Here is a 24,703-nt window from a genome sequence, read left to right as displayed (position 1 = left end):
ACCTGAGGTAACTTTCTTTTCATAGCTATTTCAATAAAAGGTTAATTAGTTTATCTATATTGCAAGAAGCTAAGTTTGGTGTTGCACACCAAAACAATCTAAGGGAGAATGAAGGATTCTAAGTTTGGTGTTCCACCAAAATCCCATCATAAAATATATTCTCACCTTCTGCATAATGCTAGCTTCAAGCATTTAGATAAACTAGTTAACGATTCTGCTATTTCCTAGTTTTCAGTTTTATTGCTTTTGAAAAAGAAAAAAAGAGTTTCACATATGGTTAATCTGATGCATGAGAACCATTGGCAAGGTACTAAGTTTGGTGTTCCCACACCAAAGTAAGTTCAAAGGCCCACAAATAAATCATGCATGCTAACCATTTTTCAAGTGCTTGGGGAACAAGCAACTTTCAATATCACTGCAGAGCATCGTACAAGCTTTTGGAAAGATTAAGCATCATCAATCAAAGAGATGAAAGAGGAATGAGAAGACTGGCAATGATGATGATGATGAGGAGGACAGCAAGTAAACTCCAAAAGGTTGTATTGTTCAGTGATTATCAAATATTGCTGTGATTGAAAGTGATATTATGTCCCTGTCTGTCTGTTTGTTTAGTGCAATTCTCTATAATTCAATAATTAAGATGTTTGATTATTCACAACACTACACTTTTTAAACTTGCATGCACTCAAGATTTCAAAAAAAAAAGGGGGGGGCACCACATGACAGTTCTTTGAAAAGAAGGATTGAGGAATTAAACAATTTTGAGGCAAGCAAAAGATTAGGAGAAGTGGTGGTTCTAGTTGTATGATTATGTATTGAGGTTGCATGCTTATGAAAACTTGCATGGGAGTTCATAGGCAGGACATAGAGTTCAAAGAAGTATTGTGGAGATTTTTGAACATTTATTGATCCAAGAAGCAGCAAACAAAAGAAAATAAAGAAGATATAAAAACAAAGAGAACATGGCCCAAGGCTCTGAGCATCAATTACTAGGCAAACAAAAGAAGAAAGAAACAAGAACTCAAAGAGTTATTATCCTAGTAAATGCTTGTGGTCGAATTATGTCAAAGAGAGAGGTTTGAGCAAGTAAATCCTAAGGGGTGCTTCAACACCTAATACCTTAAAACCAACTGGTTTAGGAGTATTGATTGAAAGCTTATCTAAAGAGCCGCTTTGAGACATGACACTTAGAGTCAAGGCCAAAGCACAGAAACTATAAGCTACTTCAAGGTGACTACCTATAGAGAGATCTCCATGATATCATTGGGATGAAAGTTCTAAGACCTAGACTTCCAAGATGTAGGGACTAGTAAGCACTGAAGCCCTTGCATGAGCATATAATTTAGAGTTTACCCCACTGTCACTCAATCACTTCACTCACAGGATAGCATATGTTATTCTTTAAATCCATTCTAATTGAAAGAACCTTTGAGCATAATTCTTTTCTTGCTTGGGGACAAGCAAGTTTTAAGATTGGTGTTGTGATGACAAGTCATCTTAGCCTAGTTTCACTAGCCTTTTTTCTTTGTTTTTATTAGGTTTTATGCACTTTCTTGCATTCTAAGTAAGTAATTTGGAATGAAAATGCATGACTTCTTTAAATCAAACAACCACCATTTAATTGATGCTAAATCATGAGGTTTAAGCTAAATTTCATTGAATTTTTTATGATTTATAAACCTTGTGAATTTGGTGATACTTTGATTGGTTGTTTTGATTAATTGTAGGTGAAGAAAAGAAGAAAAGAAGAAGCGTGGCCCAAGGAAGGAAGAAGTGTGGCGCAACAATGAAGGAAAACCATGAAGCTCACTCCAAGAGCACCATGCTCACCAAGGGAGTGCTACATTTTTTCTCAAGGAACCAAGGCACAATGCTTTGCTCACTTTGTGAGCTGAGCACAATATGAGGCCAAGAAACAAGGAAAGGAAAGACCAAGCTCAGCTCACCAAGTGAGCATTATCGGGCATGCATCCAAATAAATTCAAGGAAATTGTTTGACAAATGCTTGCTCCAAGGTTTGAACCCATGACCAAAGGGGGGTGGGGGAGCGCTAATCACAAGGAAAACAAGCCAAAAATTGGCAAAATGCATCCCCCAAGGTTCGAACTCAACACCTTGGGGAAGCAAGGAAGCAAGGCACCACAAGACAACCAAGGAAATAGCATAGCGCATGCTTCCTTCAAGTTTTGAACCAAGGACTTCCCTTGGAAGCTTCAATGCTCAGCTCACTTGGAGAGCTGAGCGCTACTCATGGTGCACCACAACACAAGCATGACACGGGCCAGGGAAGTGGAGCGCGCATCTTGACAAGGTCCAGGGAACACAGCGCGCAACAATGTTTCACCAAGGCACCAATGCTCATCTCACTTTGTGAGCTGAGCTTTCCCCTGATGCCTTCCCCAAGCAACGCTGCGCAAGGTCTCCTCACACTAAGTCTCAATGCTCGGCTCACTTTGTGAGCTGAGCATCCCCCTGGAAGCAATTTCTTCATGGGCTGAAATTCAATTAAAAATCCAACTTAATTCATTTCTTCACCAAATCAAAAGCTCATCCAAATTCCAAAATCCAAGAATAGAAAGTGTATAAATAGGAGCTAGTTTGATGTAATTAGGACTTTTAAACCTTTTGACACCTCTAGACTTTACTTTGAATTTTTCTTTTAAACTTTCATTTTGAATTTGAGTTTTTCTTTTTGAATTTAGATCTTAGAGAATTGGGAAGGAGAATTGATCCCTCTTCTTCCTTGTTCTTGCTTGAGCACTCTTTATTTTTCTTGCTTTGGATCTTGGGTGAAGAATTGAAGAACTTCTGTTTCAATCTCACCTTGAGATCTTGTTTTAATCTTCTGCATAATTGAATTCCAATTTCTGTCTATTTTACTGCTTCATCTTCTACTCTCTTTATTTCTGTAATTTACTTTTCATTACTTCTCTTGCAATTGTTCTTGTTGGATCAAGGATGGATTTGAGATCTAGACTTGTTATCTAGTCTCTTCCACTCCTGAGATCTTCAACCACTTTTATTTTTCTGCAAATTAAGCACCCTTTCTGTTCACTTCTCAAAGCATTTTACCCTTCTGTTTGAGATCTACTTCAACTAAATTCATCTTCTACCTTCCTGTTTAATGCAATTTACTTGTTCTTGTTTAAATTCTGCAATCCCAATTCCCAATTCCTTTTATAATTCAAAAAATTTACATTTCTTGCACTTTAAGATTCAGCCATTTACATTTCTTGCAATTTAAGTTTCTGCAATTTACATTACTTGCACTTTAAGATTCAGCACTTTTACTTTCTTTGCTCTTTCATTTACTGCAATTTTCCCTTCTCCTTTTACATTTCAAGCAATTTAGTTTCTGTCAATTACAAACAACTCAACCAATACTTTATTCGCTTGACTAAATTAACCACTAAACAAAAATTGCTCAATCCTTCAATCCCTGTGGGATCGACCTCACTCATGTGAGTTATTATTACTTGATGCGACCTGGTACACTTGCCAGTGAATTTTGGTGTTTTGGAATTCGTTTTCCAAAATATCACATCAGCGACGCGACTGCGTTATCCATGCGATCGCGTCAAATTGGTGAACTACACTTTCCACGCGACCGTGTCATCCACGTAGCCGCGTGACCTAGAGATCGGTATAAAGATCCAACATCCAAAAAGTTGGGCTGGAATCGTGCGGCAATTGTGCGTCTAGCACAAAATGGCCCACGCGATCGCATGCCCCATGCGATCGCGTCACATTCACACAACCAATCCCACGCGACCGCGTGAGCGACGCGATCGCATCGCATGGATTGCACAAGTCCCAAAAGGAGACAGAGAGTTGCGCTGGAACGACGCTGGATTCGTGCGTTTAGCACAATTTCCAGCGACGCGATCGCATGCCCCATGCGATCGCGTCATCCCTTCTTTGACCCCCTCCATGCGATCGCGCGCCCCACGCGATCGCGTCACCCCTATTTTTACCCCAACCACGCGACCGCGTGCCCCACGCGGCCGCGTGGATTCAAATTTATAATCCCCCCAGCCACGCGAACCCTACATTCGCGCAGCCCCCCTGAAACCCTCTCCTCCCTCTCTTCTTCTCCGATCACAACCACCATCCAACCACCATCTCCGACCACCGCCGTCCCCCGTCAACCACCCAGACCCCACCGCCGCACCACCCCCTCCCCCATTCTTCTCTTCTTTCTTCTTTCTTCTCTTTCCCCCTCTCCGCCACTGCCCACCACCCACCGCCGCCGTCCGTACCCGCCGTGCCCCACCAGCACCACCAACCCCTTCCCCCCTCCCTTCCCTTCTTACCCCATTAACCACTCCCTCTTTCCCCCTCCCTGCCTCTGAACCGCAACCCCACCGCAGCACCACCACCAGCCGCCGCGCCGAACGCCACTGCCACTACCCCCCTGCCACCTCTCTACCCCAACCCCCTTCTTACGCCTACCAGGTTCCGCAACACGCAATCCCTTTTATCCGTTCGTAGTTTATTCTTATTTTTCCGTTTTTGTTCATGTTAGGATAGTTAGATATGCATGTTGTAGTGGATTTTAGGTTGTTAGATAGCCTAGGATGTGGTTAGTGGATTTAGGTCTGTTTATTTGCACTGTTCTTGTTTCTGTTTTATCAAATCTGCAATTCTGCTGTTGCTGTGTTCATGTTCATATGCTGTACTTTCCTGCATTTGCTGCTCTTTACATTGAACTTTCATGTTTATATTCCGTATATGTAATTGCAAGCTTTAATTTGGATTCATATGAACTGCTTAATTGCTGTTTATTTTCCGGGAAAGTCCTATTTTAGCCGGAATGCTGCACAAATTTCTGTAACATATTTCTGTTCATGTCTTGGTTTTGGCATTTTCAACCGTGCTTTCCATAATTTCACCAAACCCATTCATGAATGCTTAGGCACGCATTCTTATTTTCTTTGATCTCCTGGTTCATAAACTGCAATTTTGATGTTTGATTCCTATTTTTGCTTTCTTTATCTCTCTTTGAATCATCATCAAGCTGTTTTACTTGTTTGAATATGAGTTACCTATAGCTTCTACCTGTGATTACTTGTTACTTGGACTATTTTCATTATGCCTCTTACTTTAACCCATTTTTCACTAACTCACTAATTTTAACTCTGACCAACCAAACCTTTTCAAAACTCCTTTTTCTTACTTTTCTTTCACTTTCTTTTAACATTCCAACCAAGGCATGATGTTAATTCTTCTATTTAACTTGCATTCAATTACATTTTGGATTGTGATTTTTCTTTTCAGACTTTTCACTCCTATACAATCCTAAATGCACATTTTACTTAACTCATATTCATTACCCTATTGCTCCTTTGCCACTTTGTGTTTTCTTTGATTATTTGCCTATTTTCCTTCCTATTTTTATTATATCCTGATTTTCTATTTTTCAGGATGTCAGATTCCCAGAGAAAGGGAAAAGGCAAGGCCACTTCTGGCAAAAGGAAAAGAGGAGAAGCCTCCGTGTCTATCATCGACCTCATGCATGATGCCTCCTCGCGGGAGAAAGCCTTTACCCCATAGGAGAAGGCCGACCAGCTACTTCCCGCCACTGACCCAGTAAAGTTTGCAAACCGATACTGTGAGCTGAAGTATGCGGTGTTTGCAAACTCCAGGAACCTATACCTGGAGCGGACTTTGAAGATCCCAGAAGAACTCCAGCAATATACCTCTGATCAGATCAAACAAAGAGGCTGGTTCTTTCTGGAGAGACCTCTGACTGAGGATAATGCATCTTGGGTTAGGGAATTCTACTGCAACTACTTCAAAACTTCCCTAGATGCAGTGAACCTCAGAGGGAAGCAGATTCTGGTTACTGAGGAGGCAATAGAAGAGGTTCTGAAACTTCTGCCTAAGACTGATTAGACAGATGGCTATCAGAAAGCTGAGGAGGATATGCACTATATGCGATTTGACTGGGATGCAGTCAAGGCCCGGATTGCCCTTGACCCATCAGTTCCTTGGATCATGGGTCAGAACACTACCATGCCTAAAGGGATCAAGTGGATTTACCTAAACGATAAGGCTCGGCTATGGCATCAGATCTTCAGCAACTACATTATGCCGAGTACTCACGAGACTGAGATACCAGCCGCTATGATCACCCTCCTTTGGTGTGTGATGGAGGGCAAGGACCTGTACCTGCCACGCTTTATCCGGCACTATATGGCCTGGGTCCACGTCCGAGGCACTCTTCCCTTTCCCTATCTGGTTACACAGCTGGGCCGTCGAGCTGACGTGCCATGGGAGGATGCTGATGAGAGGCCACCTGCTGCGGAATGCAAGAAGATTATCCCGCACAACAGGAACTTCCTGGCCTTGGGCTACAGACCTCCATTCTTGACTGCCACTGCTGATGACACAGCCACACCATCCGCCGGTCCCTCTTCCTCCACTGCTGCACCACCTACCCCTGCCACCACCACTGCACCTCCACCTGCCACAGAGCCTGTCTATCATCTGGTGCACCGCTTGTTTCGACGACTTGACCAGATGGAGCGTCGCAACAAGCGACGCTATGAGCACCTGAAGCTTATGATACGATCCGGCGACATCCCCTCCGAGCCTGACACACCATCCGAGGCATCTGAGGAGGAGGCGGATGCGCCCGAGGCAGAGACCCATCCCCAAGGAGAGGCCGAGCAGGCTACACCACAGGCAGAGGTTCCTCATCAGCTCCAGGCTGCAGATCCTGAGATCCCTATTCAGACAGCCCCTCCTCTACAGCAGCCAGACCCCCAGCCAGCCACCACAGAGACACCAGCTACCATCCCTTCCAGTGATGACACCCCTTCACACCCTGCTTGAGTGAGCATCAGGGACGATGCTTCATTTTAAGTGTGGGGAGGTCGCCATCTCTGGTGTATTATCTTGGTGAACCACTACAGACTCTTTTTTCTTTTATTTTGGATATTTTTCTGTATTTTTCTCTTTATTTTTATTTTTTTATTTTCTGAGTACTTATACATAGCTACTTTCATGTTTTTTTACTCTATTTCTGCATTTTGCATTTTTAGTTCATATTTTAGCCACTTAGTTTAGTTGCAATTCTAACTTATTAGTTATAGAAATTGTGGATTGATTAGTATAGTTTACCCTTTTTAGCATAAGATAACTCATAATAAATTGAAAAGAAAAAGGAAGTAAACTAGAGACTTTAACAGAATCAAAACAACCCACACCTTGTATATATAGCATTACATGTTAGTTAACAACACTTCATCAAGGAGAAACACTAGAACTTTAAAGCCATTTAATATAAGTTTTACATTGAGAATAATGAGAATTTTTAACTAAACCTGCATGACATACATAAGTGATAAATGATTTTTGAGCTAGAGAACACATAGCCTGTGAGTTTTGAGCTTAATTGTATGGTTACATTTAAACCATAATTTTTATTCCTGTGTGTTCCGCCCTTCTTTTATATTCTGATGTTCTTTACTTTGCTTTAATCTATATGTCCAATTATAGAATATAGAATATAGATACAAACCAAAAGAGTGATTGAGGCCATTATTTGATTTTAGCTCACTTATCCCAAAATAACCTACCTTTCATATCACCCTTGTTAGCCCCCTTGAGCCTTTAAATCCCCTTTTTATTCTTTTAGCCACATTACTAGCCTTAAGCAGAAAGACAAAATAAAATCCCAAGTTGAATCCTTGGTTAGCTTAAGATAGAAAATTATGAATAGTTTAAATGTGGGAAACCTATTGGGAACATGGATGATAAAAACAAAAGGTAGAAGAGTTGAAAAGAATAAAATAACTCAAACTAAGAAATTTTTGGGAAGCATGCTCATGAGAAATCAAAGTGATGAAATTACCATGTGTATTAAAAAAAATTTCAGTATTTAATAAAGGGGATACAAAAGAATTCCCCAAATGCAAAAATAAAAGCAATGCACATGGAATAAGAACAAAAGTTGAAACATGAGCATGTAACATCCAAAAGTGGGAAAAATATGGGAAAATAGGTAAAGAAGTTTTGTTTTATTAAGTATGTATGTTAGGTGAGATCTTAGTCTAATTAAGGATTCACTTATTAGCTCACTTAGCCTTATACATATATCCTTACCTTTACCATTGGCCCCATTACAACCTTAATTAAAGACCTCATGATTTTTGGTATGACTGTATTCTATAATTGTTGATTGGTTAGATGAAGAACAAAGTTATAGAAAGGAAGAATAAAAAGAGGAATAGAGTGATTAACCCAATAAACACTGAGTGACTAGAGAGTAAACACAAATCCAGTGAGGGTTCGATAGCTCATTAACATTTATCTCTGTTTGAATTATCTAATTGTCTTGCAAGTTCACAAAATGCTTTTTCTCCCATCTCAATTGTAAAAGTACTTATTGATTATCTAAGGCTTGGCTATATATACATATATGACTCCTTGAGAATGTGAATTAATTTAACTACCTGTAAGCTTTATATATGAGTGAATAAATTAGAATTGCATGATGCATTTAGGTAGTTGCATTTAGATTAGATTGCATTGCATAACATTCCATCACTTTAACCTTACTTATTACCTTGGATTTAGCATGAGGACATGCTATTGTTTAAGTGTGGAGAGGTTGATAAACCCATATTTTATGATATATTTTGTGCTTAGTTTGAGTGATTTATTCAATTCTTCACCCACTTATTCATATTAATTGCATGGTTTTACTTCTTCTTCCTTATTATGTGATGTATGTGAAAAGCATGTTTTCTATGCTTTAAAATTAATTATTTTAATTACCTTTATTTCCATTCGATGCCGTGATTAGTGTGTTGAATAGTTTCAGATCTTCTAAGGTAGGAATGACTCAAAGGATGGAAAGGAAACATACAAAAATGGAAGGAAAGCACAAGACGGAGTCCTTGAAGAAACTGGCATCCACGCGATCGCATGGACGACGCGATCGCGTGCCAAGCGCGAATCAGCAGCGACGCGGCCGCATGACTAACGCGACCGCGCGCCTTAAGCAAAACGAATATGACGCGGTCACATGACTGACGCAACCGTGTGGCAAGGAAAAGCTCCGAACGACGCGACCGCGTGACCCACGCGGACGCGTGACAGAGGCCACGCACCAGAAATTGCAGAAAATGCTCCCAGCGATTTCTGAAGCCCTTTTTGGCCCAAATCCAAGTCTAGAAGGCATAGACCAGAGGTTATGAAGTGAGGGAATGCATCCATTCAGGAAGTCTCGACTTTAGTTTAGTTTTCATGATTTAGATTTAGTTTTGAGAGAGGTTCTCTCCTCTCTCTCTTAGGATTAGGATTTAGGACTTCTCTTAGTTTTAAGAGTGACTCTCAGTCCCAGGTTTAATGCTCCTTTACTTTAAGCTTCCCTTTTACTTTTATTCATGCCATTATTTTAGTGGATTGACTACTTTTGCTATTTAATTTATGAATTCTTCCATGTTACAGATCACTATTTTGAATTAATGTTATTTGAGGTATTTCAGTTTATGATTGCTTTAGTTTATTCATTAGTTGTAATTATTCCCATCTGAGGATAGTTTTATTCCAGTAATTTTACTCTTTTCCCTTTTGGTCTTGGTTAAGAAATCAGTAACTCAGGAGTTATCTTAGCTCAATATAATTGATAACTGTTATCTTTGCTAATTGAACTGAACTTCAATCATCCCAATCTTTTCTTAGGAAATAACTAGGATTCGAAGGTCAAACTAATTAGTCCTTTGACTTTTCTTTGCTTTAGCAAAGGTTGACTAAGTGGAATTAAGATTCAACTTTCATTATTATTGATAAAGATAATTAAGTCTGGATTTCCAATTTCTCATACCTTGCCAAAAGTTTGCTTACAGTATTTATTTATTTTAATTGCCATTTAAATTATTTGTCATATTTATTCCTTACTCTCAATCCCGATTTACAACCTTCATAGCCAATAATAAGAACATACTTCCATGCAGTTCCTTGAGAAGATGACCCGAGGTTTGAATACTTTGGTTAACAATTTAAAAAGGGGTTTGTTACTTGTGATAACCAAAACGTTTGCACGACAGGAATTTTTGTTGGTTTAGAGACTATATCTACAACGCGACTGTTTTTATGACATTCTTTACTGGCAAAAATCTCGTTCGTCAGTGGCTTGTGCTTGAACTCATCTTGAAACTTCCACCAATGCTTGGACTTCCAATAAGCTCTAACATTTCCAAATAAATTCACTAAGCCTTGATGAAGTTCTTCACAAGCTTTGAGTTCCCAAAGTTGATTCTCTTGTATTCCGGATCCCAAATCTTGTTTCTACACCCATCTTTAAGTTGATCATTGGTGCACGAATTGTGAATCACACTTTTCACAACTCGTACCACTAACCAGCAAGTGCACTGGGTCGTCCAAGTAATACCTTACGTGAGTAAGGGTCGAATCCCACGGAGATTGTTGACTTGAAGTAATCTATGGTTATCTTGTAACTCTTAGTCAGGATATCAATTATATTTATCAGTTTGAATTGCGAAAAATAAAAGAGCATGAAATAAATACTTGTTCTGCAGTAATGGAGAATATGTTGGAGTTTTGGAGATGCTTTGTCTTCTGAATCTCTGCTTTCCCCCTGTCTTCTTCTTCACGCACGCAAGGTTCCTCCTATGGCAAGCTGTATGTTGCTGGATCACCGTTGTCAATGGCTACCATCCATCCTCTCGGTGAAAATGGTCCAAGTGCGCTGTCACCACCTGGCTAATCATCTGTCGGTTCTCACTCATGCTGGAATAGGATCCGTTGATCCTTTTGCGTCTGTCACTACGCCCAACCTTTGTAGTTTGAAGCTCGTCACAGTCATTCAATCCCTGAATCCTACTCAGAATACCACAGACAAGGTTTAGACTTTCCAGATTCTCAAGAATGCTGCCAATGGATTCTAGCTTATACCACGAAGATTCTGATTAAGGAATCCAAGAGATACTTATTCAATCTAATGTAGAACGGAGGTGGTTGTCAGGCATGCGTTCGTAGGTTGAGAATGGTGCTGAGTGTCATGGATCATCACATTCATCATATTGAAGTGCGAATAAATATCTTAGATAGAAACAAGCGTGTTTGAATGGAAAACAGAAGTAATTGTATTAATTCATCGAGACACAGTAGAGCTCCTCACCCCTAACAATGGAGTTTAGAGACTCATGCCATCAAGGAGTACAAAGTTCAGATCCAAAATGTCATGAGATACAAAATAAATCTCTAAAAGTTGTTTAAATACTAAACTAGTAACCTATGTTTACAGAAAATGAGTAAACTGAGATAGATAGTGCAGAAATCCACTTCTGGGGCCCACTTGGTGTGTGCTGGGGCTGAGACTTAAGCTTTACATGTGCTTAGGCTGTTTCTGGAGTTAAACGCCAGGTTATAACCTGTTTTGGGCGTTTAACTCCAACTTGTAATTTGTTTCTGGCGTTTAACGCCAGACTGCAACATGGAACTGGCGTTGAACGCCAGTTTACGTTGTCTATCCTTAAGCAAAGTATGAACTATTATATATTGCTGGAAAGCCCTGGATGTCTACTTTCCAACGCAATTGGAAGCGCACCAATTGAACTCTTGTAACTCCAGAAAATCCATTCCAAGTGCAGAGAGGTCAAAATCCAATAGCATCAGCAGTCCTTTTTCAGCCTGAATCAGATTTTTGCTCAGCTCCCTCAATTTCAGCCAGAAAATACCTGAAATTATGAAAAACACACAAACTCATAGTAAAGTCCAGAAATATGAATTTTGCCTAGAAACTAATGAAAACATACTAAAAACTACATGAAATTAACCCCAAAAAGCGTATAAAATATCCGCTCATCACAACACCAAACTTAAACTGTTGCTTGTCTCCAAGCAACTAGACAAATAAAATAGAATACAAATAAGTCAAGAAGCAATAATATCTCAGAGTTTTTGAGTGAAGCTCAGATTCTAATTAGATGAGCGGGACTAGTAGCTTTTTGCTTCTGAATAGTTTTGGCATCTCACTTTATCCATTGAAGCTCAGAATGATTGGCATCTATAGGAACTTAGAATTCAGATAGTGTTATTGATTCTCCTAGTTCAGTATGTTGATTCTTGAACACAGCTACTTTATGAGTCTTGGCTGTGGCCCTAAGCACTTTGTTTTCCAGTATTACCACCGGATACATAAATGCCACAGACACATAATTGGGTGAACCTTTTTAGATTGTGACTCAGCTTTGCTAAAGTCCCTAATTAGAGGTGTCCAGGGTTCTTAAGCACACTCTTCTTTTTGCTTTGGACCTTGACTTTAACCGCTCAGTCTCAAGTTTTCACTTGACACCTTCACGCCACAAGCACATGGGTAGGGATAGCTTGATTTAGCCGCTTAGGCCAGGATTTGATTCCTTTAGGCCCTCCTATCCACTGATGCTCAAAGCCTTGGATCCTTTTTATTATCCTTGCCTTTTGGTTTTAAGGGCTATTGGCTTTTTCTGCTTGCTTTTTCTTTTTCTTTTTCTTTTATTTTTGCCAAAATTTTTTTTCTGCAAGCTTTTGTATTCACTGCTTTTTCTTGCTTCAAGAATCATTTTTATGATTTTTCAGATTATCAAATAACATTTCTCCTTTTTCATCATTCTTTCAAGAGCCAACATATTTAACATTCATAAACATCAAATTCAAAAGACATATGCACTGTTCAAATTTTCATTCAGAAAACAAAAAGCATTGCCACCACATTTAAATAATTAGAATTTTCCTTATTAAAAACTCGAAAAAAAAAATATTTTCTCCTTATTCTAAAGAAAATCTGCTATTTTATTCATGTTTAATGATGATGAGAAAAACAAATTATAGCTTAATTGGAGATAAAATCAAAATATAGATACTAATTACTATTATTCATATATAACTTCTAAGGTAAAACTCAAATAAGAACAATTATCACAGAGTTAAGGCTAAGATTAGAACTCAACAACCTTGAATTTGGGAGGTGGATGCCTCTTTAGTCTGTGGAGTGCTTGGCCCTTCAAGAGATGGTTTCTGACGCTTTAATTCCTTCAGTTCACGCCCTTGCTCTTCTTGTTCTCTAAGCAGTTTGCAGAGCATGCTGTTTTGATTTTGCTGTTCTTCCTTCAGTTGATCCACAGCTTCTTGCAACTTGGTGACAGATGCTTCTAGGCGCTCCCAGTATTCAATTTGAGGGATTTCCGGGAGGAACTCCTCTGCTTCTCTCTTAATGGGGTCGTCCTGCACTTGTTGTCCTTCCATAGATTTTTTGGTGATTGGTTGCTCAACTGAGATATACTTATCTACTCCCATCTTTATCCCAGAATCTTTACATAACAGAGAAACTAAGCTTAGATAGGCCAATTTGGCATCTTTGGAGTTCTTGTTTGCAATTTTGTAAAGCTCACAAGCAATCAGCTGATAAACTTCCACTTCTTTTTCCAGCATAATGTAATGAATCATCACTACTCTTCTGATGGTGACTTCAGAGCGGTTGCTAGTGGGCAGTATAGAACACCCAATGAAGTCCAGCCAGCCTCTGACGACTGGTTTGAGATCTCCTCTCTTGAGTTGGTTCGGGGCACCCTTTGTGTTGGTTGTCCACTTGGCTCCAGGGAGGCATATGTCCTCTAGGATTTTATCCATGCCCAGGTTTGATCTCATCATTCTCCTATTAAAGGAGTCTGGGTCATCTTGCAGTTGAGGCAGCTTGAAGATCTCCCTTATTTTGTCAGGGTGGGTGTGAACAATCTTCCCTCTGACCAAAGTTCTATAGTCATAGAATACTAACATAAATGATATTAGTAACTTAGGAATTAAAACATATTTGACGAAGCATTAGCAATTCTAAGCTCATCAGGAAATACAAATAATTAATTTTATCGATAAAAGTCGGACTTGATAATAATATTAATATTATTATCTAGGCTCCATTATAATTAGAGCAAGTAAAATAAATAAATAACATAATAATAAAATTATATTACCATTTATTTTACTTCGGGGTTCGAAGTCGACTCGTCAAAATAAAATTAATCGCTTTAAAATATTATTTTAAGAAAAACTGGTATTAGTGCAAAAATTAGAGTTGTTACATCCTACCCTCCTAAAAGAAAATTTTGCCCTCAAATTTTTCTTTACCTGTAAACAAGTGCGAGTAATCCATTCTTATCTTATTTTCTGGTCCTCAGGTGTGTTGTGTTTCCTCATCTCGTCTCAACTTACATATAGCAGTTAAAGAAATAAAAGAATGCAATGCACCAAAATCATAAAGTGCAGTTAAGAAGTGAGTCTTGACATAATACTGACCTTGGGTCAGGGAGTCCAAGTATGAGCATCTTCAGTAACCATTGTAAATACTCTTTCTGGCTGCTGAGATTTAGCTAAATCTTGAGCAATCTTCTTCTCACAGTTCCTCGCCATGTGTCCAGGACCACCACAAAAGTAACAAACGTTCGAACCCAATCGACAAGGATTTCTACCATGGTGTCGTCCACACTGATCACAAGCAAGGTTTTCTAGAGCTGGTTGTGGTTGCCTATCAGTGTTCCGTCCTTGCCTATCACTATTGCCACGAGCAGGAAGATTACCAACTTGTTGATTCCCATATGAAGGTGTCCCATTCGTTTTAAAGTTCTTTCACTGAGGGGCCATATACCAATAAAAATTTTTTGGAGGTAAATCTTGACGACTCATCCTTGCTGCCGCCACCTTCTTCGTACAATCTTCCACCAACTGACTCTTATTGACAAGCTCTGCAAAATTTCGTATTTCCAGTGGTACCAACGAATGCATTAGTTCATCGCAAAGTCCTCCTTCGTACTTCAAACACTTCTATTCTTCAAAATCATATGGGTTTCCTTGACAGATCTTAGAGAATCGGCACAAATCCTCAAATTTCTGAGTATACTCTGCCACTGACATATTCCCCTGTTTCAACTGCATCAGTTCCATTTCTTTAGCATCACGAACAGATCTACGGAAATACTTTTTGTAAAATTCCTCCTTAAAAGTATCCCAGTCAATCTCTTCCACCTCCTGCCTCAACAAGCGTTGCACTCCATGCCACTAATATTCAGCTTCTCCCTCCAGCATATAGGTCGCAAACACCACATGTTGTCTTTCTAGTACATGTTGCGCTCGCAATGACTACTCAATACCACGAAACCAATTGTCAGCTTCAGTTGCAACAAGCATCCCCTTAAACTTGGGCAGATTCACCTTTAGAAAGGTTGCCAGTGTCATATGGTTATTGTGGTTTCTAGCGCCTTCATTATCATTACCGTCTCCACCACGCTCACCATTGCGTCCCCTGTTACGATCTCCATTCCTCTCTCCTAAACGGTCAATTGCTCGCGTTGTCGCAGTTGCCGTTTCACGCACAGCCTCAGCCATGGTGTTCGTCGCAGTTATAAAAGCATCCGCACCCCTCATCGGTCCCTCTACAGGGTTCGCACCACGCCTACCACGTCCTCGTCCCCACGCAGCCATCAAGATCCTGTTCACACCCAACGTGCAATATTAAAGTGATCAGTCTTAACATTTCAGGCAAAGTGTGAATAGTCTCTAAAATAAAAATACACTGATAGTCATGCAATTCATATCACAAGGATATCCTATATGCATGAAACACAAATCAGAGAATGCAATGAAGCATGATTCAGTCCATATCCCAGGCTTTAATAGGAACGAACTGCTCTTATACCAAATTGTAATGACCCAATTCCCAATACGTCATGATCATACCAGAAACCGAGTGTCACCAACTTGCTCACCTAAAACTTTAGCTATTTATTATTAAGCCTGTAATCGTATTAGCGCACTATCAAATTTTGGGAGAAAAACTTTTATTTTACAAAAATATTTGCGAGGACAGCTAATTAAACATACACAAGGCATAATAGGAAATCAAATAAAACATACACAAGGCCAACATTATATATAAACATAACATATAGCATAGATCATGCATACATATAAGGGTAATGTCATATATATATATATCATAAGTTAGCATACAACCCTTCACATCTTGCTACTATGTACAAATCAACACTCCGGGCCCTGGTCCATACAGAAAACCCCTAACCTGGTGCCCGAACTAGCCTAGTCAACTATGTACACTCTACTCTCTTAATGAGTCTAATCAAAAGTGAGAGACTAATACCAAAGCTAGGATATCATAAAAACTCCCAAAAAGTCACATACTCAGGTCTCCAGCATCCACTGTCGTCAGAAGAGGAAATCTCGATCACGTCTGATGGGGAAGGAAGGAAGGGGTAAGAACTGGGTAGTTCTTAGTAGGGTCGGAGTTAGAAGTTAAGTTCGTTTCATTATGTCCTCAGTCAATTACAACAGTAAAAAAAGTATAATCCAACTAAGCAATTACAGAAATAGAATCCAATCACAAGCACACACAATCATAGAAAACACAATCATAAACCAATATGCACAAACAAGTATGATGCATGTCTAGTCCTATACAGGCCATGAGCTCAAGTGTCAGTTTGTTGTCCGATTTCCGACACTGGTCCTGAGATAAGCGTTTCGTACCGCCGTCCTTATCTCAGCCAACATCCCCTCCATGAGCGTTACGCATCGCCGTCCTCATGGGGGAACCTTCCTTTCGGTCTTCAGTGAGTGTTACGCATCGCCGTCCTCACTGAGCCGTCCTTATAGTGTCAAGTGAGCATTACGCATCGCCATCCTCTCTAGACATTTGGCACTAAGGCCCAACAGCACTCAATTTCTTTTTAATCTTTGCTCTCTACTCTATTGAGGTAGAGATTTCTTTAATTAATACCTTCTTTTCTATATGCTCTACTGTAGCAGATGTTCATTAAAATCTTCTCAGTCACTACTCTCTGTCCTTCTGTGGCAGAGATCCTTTTACTTAATACATTATTCTCTTTTAGTTTTTTTCTTTTCTTTTCTTTCTCATCCTTTTCTTTTATTTTCTTACATCTTTTCTTTCTCTCCTCTTTTCTTCAATCTTTTAATTCTTTATTATAATTCAACTTCGCATTCTTCCCTCGCCTTTCCTTAATGTCTTATGAAAAAGAGTCATAGGATTCTTAAATTTTCTGTGTCCTCTAAAGCTTTTAAAAGTTCTTCGATTTGCTTTTCTCTGACTTAAATATTCTTAATAAAAGGATAACAATAATATAAGTAAGAAAATTTAAATAGTAAACAATATATCTATCTTTTCTTAAAATTTAGTTTATAAAACTTTATTTTTAAACTTTTATTAATTACTTATAAATCACAAACTCTTTAATATTCTGTTCTTAACCTTAATATTTTGCAAAATTATAATTAAATTCTCACTTATTTTCATATTTATAAAAGAACCTGAGCTTTTATAAAATGTCCCTTTTACCCCTGACCTTTACTTATTATCCAAAATACCTGAAAATTTATATAATTATAAATTTAACCCCGATCTCTTATCAAATTACATTTTCATATTTAAAAATAATATTTGTTTTGGTGACAATTATTCTTTTCAAAATTACAACCTCCTCTTGTAAACTTTCAAAATATATACTTGATTTTGAATTTTTTTTTTCGGTTACGAAATTTTCACAACTTTTAATTTAATTCCTCTACCATTAAACCTCACCCATTTTATTCAAAACTAACACAATGACAGCCCTAAATCAGTCTCATTATCATGGTTTGGGCAGCACAAGCTTAATCAAATGTAACAAAATATCCACAAAATTCAATATAAACTCAACCAAACTCCATCAATAATTAATCATAACAATCATTCACTTATCCATCTCAAATTTAATCAGTGAGAATTTACCGAAATTCTACCTTCATACGAAATCAAAATACTCGAAGCTCCGGAGAAGCCATCTGACCGAGCCATTGAAGAAAAAAAACGTCCGGAATCGTTTGTGCCTCCTAGAACTCCAGTTGGCCGAACTCAAGGGGTAGGGGAGCTATGTCACCATCGACTTCCACCGATCAAAAGCGATGCCAACACGTAGAAAAAGAGGATATGAACACTTTTACCGAATTAAATTTTTTATTGGGGTTATGGATCGCAAGAAATCGAAACCGAAAGTTCGATAGGGATTACAGTTCTCTCTCTTTCTCTCCCTCGGTCACTCTTCTCTCTTCCTCACGGTGCATGAAATGAAAACCAAATGAAGTGAATTGATGATGATTAATATGATATAAAGTGGTTAGGTGTCATGCTTGTAATGATAAGTAATTAGGTATCACCAGCTTCCTTTTTTTCTTTCTTCATTTTGTTCAGTCACTTAGAAAAAATTAAGGTGATTGCTACGATATAATTACTAATTTATATGTACCGATATAAAAAATAGACAAATAAAAATTTGCCATGTAAATTTTATTTATTTTCGTCAGCATTTATTTTTTATTTAATTTTTAAAAAATATTAAATAATTATATTTACAAAAATATCCACATATATAATTATATAAAATAAATATATCATTATAATTAATTTTATTAAATGATTAAACAATCCTTTTTATTTATGTGACAAGAATACCCATTTTTAATAATAATTTAAATTTAAATTTAAATTAAATCAACAAATCATTTCAAAAAATAAAAAGAAAAATAAAATTAATTAATCAAAAACATCATATGTGCTTGGTGTTCTTCTTTTCATCATCCAAAGTGCCCCAAAAATGATGAACAAACCCTAATCCTGGCAAAAGTCTCAAAAGTCAAAACCAGTTCTCGTCTCCCTCTCCCTACTCGCCACACCCTTTCTTGTTGCTTCCTAGTCCAGTCTCCGCTGCGTGCTCCCCTGCCTCGCACTGTCCCACCTTTGCCGCCCTGCCTCACGCTGTTGTCACCGCCTTGCCTCGCACCGTCGCCTAGTCTGTGGGTGTTGCCGATTGGAAGTTGCTAGCGTCGCCGTTGCTGCTGCTCTCTTCTCTGCTGTGGCGCCGCCGGTTTAAGTAAGCCACAAATCTCCTCTTCTCCCCTCTGATAGTCCCTTCCTACCTCTGTTCAATACTTTAGTTGAATGTTCAAACTTTAATCTGCTATATTCCTATTTTTTGTTCTGGATATAATTATGAATTTATAATTCTACTGGATTGACTTTTATATATAATTAAAATATGATTCATTCCCATGTTACTTACGATATACCTCGTTAATGGTTGAAGCAAAATGAAGCGCTATCAAAGAAGAATGGACCACATCATCTTACCGTAATGATCAATTCACAAACTGCTATTGAGCAAATCAACTTTAATTTTTGAAGTTATAAACCAACTGAAGATTTATATATTTATATATAAAAAATAGATAAGAGTATATTAATATAATAAATTACAGAGAGGCTTGTATATTAGCATAATGTCGAACTAAACTCGGTTAAACTTTACTTGAAGTCTTTTAGTTGAATTTTCCTCTATTCTATTTTGTTCTGAATCCTCTCGAATGAGCTGTTTATTTTTTCTTGTTCAATTTTGTTTTGAATTTGCTGTTGTTCAATTGATATCCGTAAGCACATGTACCTACTGAAATCTGTTCCAAGTGTTGCTGGTAGTTGCACTTTATTTATTTGTGTTTATGGTGTAGTTGTTTTCTTATAACTAGTAGAACTAAGATCTCCTGGTAATAGAAATTCATTGCAAAATAAGACATCCGTTAATTTCCTTCCCAAATAATATCCATTTCTCCATTTTCCCTGTAATTTTGATTCCCTAGCCTTTTTATAGACATTTCTGCTGAGAAGCTAAAAAACGAAACTAGTAAAAATGTATTCAAGATGCTAGTAGTTCAATTAGATGTTCAATATTTAACAACTAGTTCCTTTCAACATATAACAACCATTAATAAAGATGCTTACTCATAGAGTAATGTAGGTTGTTCAATTAGAAACCAACAACAAAGTGAAGGGAAAAAAATATATCAGAAGATGATCAAGAATTAGAACCAGGAACAGATGAAGAGATTGAAGACTTAACTATTAGGATTCAGAATGTTGGAACAGAAGTTGTTGAAGCAAAGGCTGGTGCCGGATCTGCTATTCTGTCTATGGCATATGCCGCTGCTAGATTCGTTGAGTCGTCTCTTCGTGTGCTCGATGGATATGGGGACGTGTGTGCTCGATGGAGATGGGGACGTGTACGAGTGCTCCTTTGTACAATCAGAGTTGAGGCTTTGATTCCATCTGATCTCCAAGGGTTGACTGAATACGAACAGAAGGCTTTGGAAGCGCTTTAGCCAGAACTTAAGATCAGCTTCGAAAAGGGGATTTCTTTTGCTCGGAAGCAAACGGTTGCTGCTTAAACCGTCTATTTATCAAAGCATTTATTCTCCGTTGTCCCTTGGAATAGAAAATCAAAAGGTTGTTTCTCAAGTTATTATGGGTTTCTTTAATTTCTTTGAGCATAAATACTTCTTAGAGAAGTTAGGTTGAGGATTTTATTGTAGGATCATACTGCATTTAGGACTTGGGATGCCAAATTTTCCAAACTATCAATTCTGCTTCCAGCTTTATTGGTAGATAGGGAGTGAGTTTCATTCCTGTTACTTGAATTGTGCTCTAGTGTGTTTGTCAGAAATATCAAAATATATTATTGTTATCATGTATAACTGTTACACTTGAATCTTTAATTTCTCATTGAGTTTTTGAATAACAAGGCTGGGCCTGGGACATGTTTCAATAAGTTAAGCTTACTTTGATCAACCGGATCTGCTAGTCATCAATATTAGGTCAATTAAAATTTTTAGAAGGGCTATACTCGGATATTTCCTGTGTACTTGGAATTCCACTCAAAACAGTAAATGTGCAGAAAATCATTTGGCAATGATAGTGGGACCATTGATTTATTGCTGTTACATTTCCATAACTGTATAGACTTATTAAAAAGAAAATTGTTTGTTGAATATAGCCATTATCATTCAAAAGTTGATTAAGAGGTACTCGAAACACTACATTGGAGTTGGCAGATAATGCCAAAAGAATTGCCCGAGATTACTGGAGTCGAAAATATCTCGAAAATTCTTGATTTTGCATTTGTAGATACACTAGAAACAGGAGAACAAGCTCCTGACTTGTAAAGAATATCCGTATTTGTATTTTTTTTTTTTGAAATATTTATCTGCATAAGCTAACTGCGTCTTATTACACAACAATGATTATGGAGTATGAGTGACAATTTAGACGACAAACTACAGAAAAATGTATAATTAATTATATAATAAATGTAATCAAAAGAAAAAGGATAAATAACACCTCATTTACTAGTGTATATGGTTTTGTTTGTAACTCTAAAATATTTATACTTTTTTTTAAAGTTAATAATGGTATAAGAATGCAACTTGTGTTAGATTTGATTTTAAAATCCCACAACTTGATGTTGCATATTATCATTGACTCTACTACCAAGAATTACCATAAGTATAGACAAAAAATTCAAAAAAATAAAAAATAAAAATCCGTAATTGTCATGTAGTCATGTTTGGTTTATATTTTGAATTGTTAGTTTCATCTCTTTAACTTAAAAAATTATTATGCACTATATTTTCTATAGACCTTTCTGTCAACATTATATGAATGACTTTATAGAATTAGAAGTTAGAATTCTAATTTGTATTCTTGTAGATCAAGTTTAAATACTCTACGATTCTGCTTAACTTTTGCTTTCAAAAGTTGGTCTCAATATATATTTTCATGAGTAGCATTAATATATACAAAAGCATCAATTGATAGAGCACCCAAACTACCAGTTGATAACATTCCTCTATGATTATTTGTCCATACTGTGCAACAACGGCTTTGCATTCTTGGCTTACAACTCTTGATGTTCCAATTGCATGATTTATCATAGTAATCACAGTTTGCACATAGTTATAACATAATCTAAAAGCAAATATATTGCATAAATTATATAGGAGAATAGAAAATGTCAAAAATCCTAGCATTTAGCTAGATATTACCTTTTGGATTTATGTCCTATCATGATTTTTCTGTCAAATATTCTAGTGACAATATTTTGACCTTGTTGCAGAGTATTAGCATAGCAATAAGAATTAAAAGTGCTTTAAAACCACAAACAATTAATTGTTTAAACCTCTAATTTACATTGATTATTCTACCCTCATTAACTCCACTAAATTCTACAAAAGGAATTGAATAACAAACTAGCAACCATAGTTAGAGCACCGTTGGACCTACCAAGGAAGTCCCTGATTCTGCAATAGCTAAACAACCTCGTTAACTCCACTAAATGTCACACTAGGCTCTCTATTTGCTTCAATAAATTCCTGGTAGAGATCAAAGGGTACTCTATCACTTAATAATGCATAGAATGTGAAAAAACCAAGCAGATTACACCCTTGTCTAATAGTATAGAAGGGGTTGAGGATCAGCCATACATGATTCTTCACAATTATGTCGCCAACTTTGACATTATCATAGCTAAAGAAACCAGAAATTGCTCTAGTACCATATTGAATTGCAACAGCAGCCCCTAAATAACATAAAAGGTCGCATTAGAGAGAAAGAACATGCCAGCATCTATTATAGGGCACACAATGTCAAGCGGCTGAAAATAGAAGCACTATATGAACATAACATTTTTTTCTAGTTGATCAAAGGAATACATCATTTCCTCCAAAAATAAATAAATAAAAAAAGCCTAGATAGATAAATAGACAGCAAAAACTTAATACAAAATCTAGTAAAACAATCAAAATCGACTTAAGAGTTTATGGGAAAAGTTGTCAAATCACCAACAGATCTTTTCCAGAAAGGAAGAAACACTTGCACAAACTAAAATTGGAGCAATATTCACACCAAACTTATTATATCAGTGCATTGAATCACCATGAAGAATAAAAGAAGATCATTTAAAATGAATATTTTTTATAAAATTAATTCAGTCATCCAATCTTAAAGAGACCTTTGTTTTTGCATATGATTACATGACAAAGTAGGTGAAGAAACTTACTCTCATCAGCAAAGCCAAGCAAAGATGGTGCTTAATGTCCCTTCTCAAATCATTTGAAAGATTGCAAATCAAGTTATACTCGTCAACACCTCTGGTTTCTTGCCATTTGTACTGCTCATATCGTCTAATTCGCTATCTAAGGCTGTCAGGGAGGAGTCTATGAGACATCCACTGTTCTGCATCTCTCCTTTTCACCCTCATCTCCTCTAATGTTGTTGTTGTTGATTGCAATTATGTCTGTTGGAAAATAAGTATAATTGCATAATATTAGTCAAGATGCACAAGCACCAATTGTTTACTTGTACAATACATTACAGAGAAAATGGAGAAATGGATATTATTTGGGAAGGAAGTTAACGCATGTCTTATTTTGCAATGAATTTCTATACCAGGAGATCTTAGTCCTACTAGTTATAAGAAAACAACTACACTATAAACACAAATAAATAAAGTGCAACTACCAGCAACACTTGGAACAGATTTCAGTAGGTACATGTGCCTACGGATATCAATTGAACAACAGCAAATTCAAAACAAAATTGAACAAAATAAATAAATAAATAAATAGTTCATTCGAGAGGATTTAGAACAAAATAGAATAGAGGAAAATTCAACTAAAAAACTTCAAAAGTTTAACTGAATTTAGTTCGACATTATGCTAATATACAAGCCTCTCTGTAATTTATTATATTAATATACTCTTATCTATTTTTTATATATAAATATATAAATCTTCAGTTGGTTTATAACTTCAAAAATTAAAGTTGATTTGCTCAATAGCAGTTTGTGAATTGATCATTACGGTAAGATGATGTGGTCCATTCTTCTTTGATAGCGCTTTATTTTGCTTCAACCATTAATGAGGTATATAGTAAGTAACATGGGAATGAATCATGTTTTAATTATATATAAAAGTCAATTCAGTAGAATTATAAATTCATAATCATATCCAGAACAAAAAATAGGAATATAGCAGATTAAAGTTTTAACATTCAACTAAAGTATTGAACAGAGGTAGGAAGGGACTATCAGAGGGGAGAAGAGGAGGTTTGTGGCTTACTTAAACTGGCGGCACTACAACAGAGAAGAGAGCAGCAGCAACGGCGACGCTAGCAACTTCCAATTGGCAACACCCACAGGCCGCAGAAGCATTGTGCGATACAACACCCACAGACTAAGCGATGGTGCGAGGCAGGACGGCGACAGCAGCGTGAGGCAGGGCGGCAAAGGTGGGACAGTGCGAGGCAGGGTAGCACGCAGCAGAGACTGGACTAAGGAAGCAACAAGGAAGGGCGTGGTGAGTAGGGAGAGGGAGACAGGAACTGGTTTTGACTTTTGAGACTTTTGCCAGGATTAGGATTTGTTCATCATTTTTGGGGCACTTTTGATGATGATGAGAAGAAGAAAAGCAAGCACATATGATGTTTTTGATTAATTGATTTTATTTTTATTTTTATTTTTTGAAATGATTTGTTGATTTAATTTTAATTTAAATTATTATTAAAAATAGGTATTCTTGTCACATAAATAAAAAGGATTGTTTAATCATTTAATAAAATTAATTATAAGGATATATTTATTTTATATAATTATATATGAGAATATTTTTGTAAATATAATATTTAATATTTTTTAAAAATTAAATAAAAAATAAATGCTGACGAAAATAAGTAAAATTCACATGGCAAATTTTTATTTGTCTCTTTTATTATATCGTATCGATACGTATAAATTAGTAATTGTACCGT

At 37.2% G+C, this 24,703-nt stretch overlaps 2 long non-coding RNA genes across 2 annotated transcripts; one reads left to right on the top strand and one right to left on the bottom strand.

Moving 5' to 3' along the window:
- Positions 1-18,582: 18,582 nt before the first annotated feature.
- LOC112741584 (uncharacterized) lies at positions 18,583-20,669 on the top strand. The gene is made up of 2 exons (XR_003813389.2): positions 18,583-18,944; positions 19,853-20,669. It is a non-coding gene; the product is annotated as an uncharacterized lncRNA (long non-coding RNA).
- A 1,240-nt stretch (positions 20,670-21,909) lies between these two features.
- On the bottom strand, positions 21,910-24,388 carry LOC112741582 (uncharacterized). Its single transcript, XR_003171522.3, has 3 exons — positions 24,016-24,388; positions 22,956-23,192; positions 21,910-22,475 (listed from the first exon to the last, which is right to left on the bottom strand). It is a non-coding gene; the product is annotated as an uncharacterized lncRNA (long non-coding RNA).
- Between the last annotated feature and the right edge of the window lie 315 nt (positions 24,389-24,703).

This window comes from Arachis hypogaea, chromosome 14, assembly GCF_003086295.3.
Source record: "Arachis hypogaea cultivar Tifrunner chromosome 14, arahy.Tifrunner.gnm2.J5K5, whole genome shotgun sequence".
NCBI lineage: Eukaryota > Viridiplantae > Streptophyta > Magnoliopsida > Fabales > Fabaceae > Arachis > Arachis hypogaea.
This window is presented reverse-complemented; position numbering and strand designations above follow the sequence as displayed.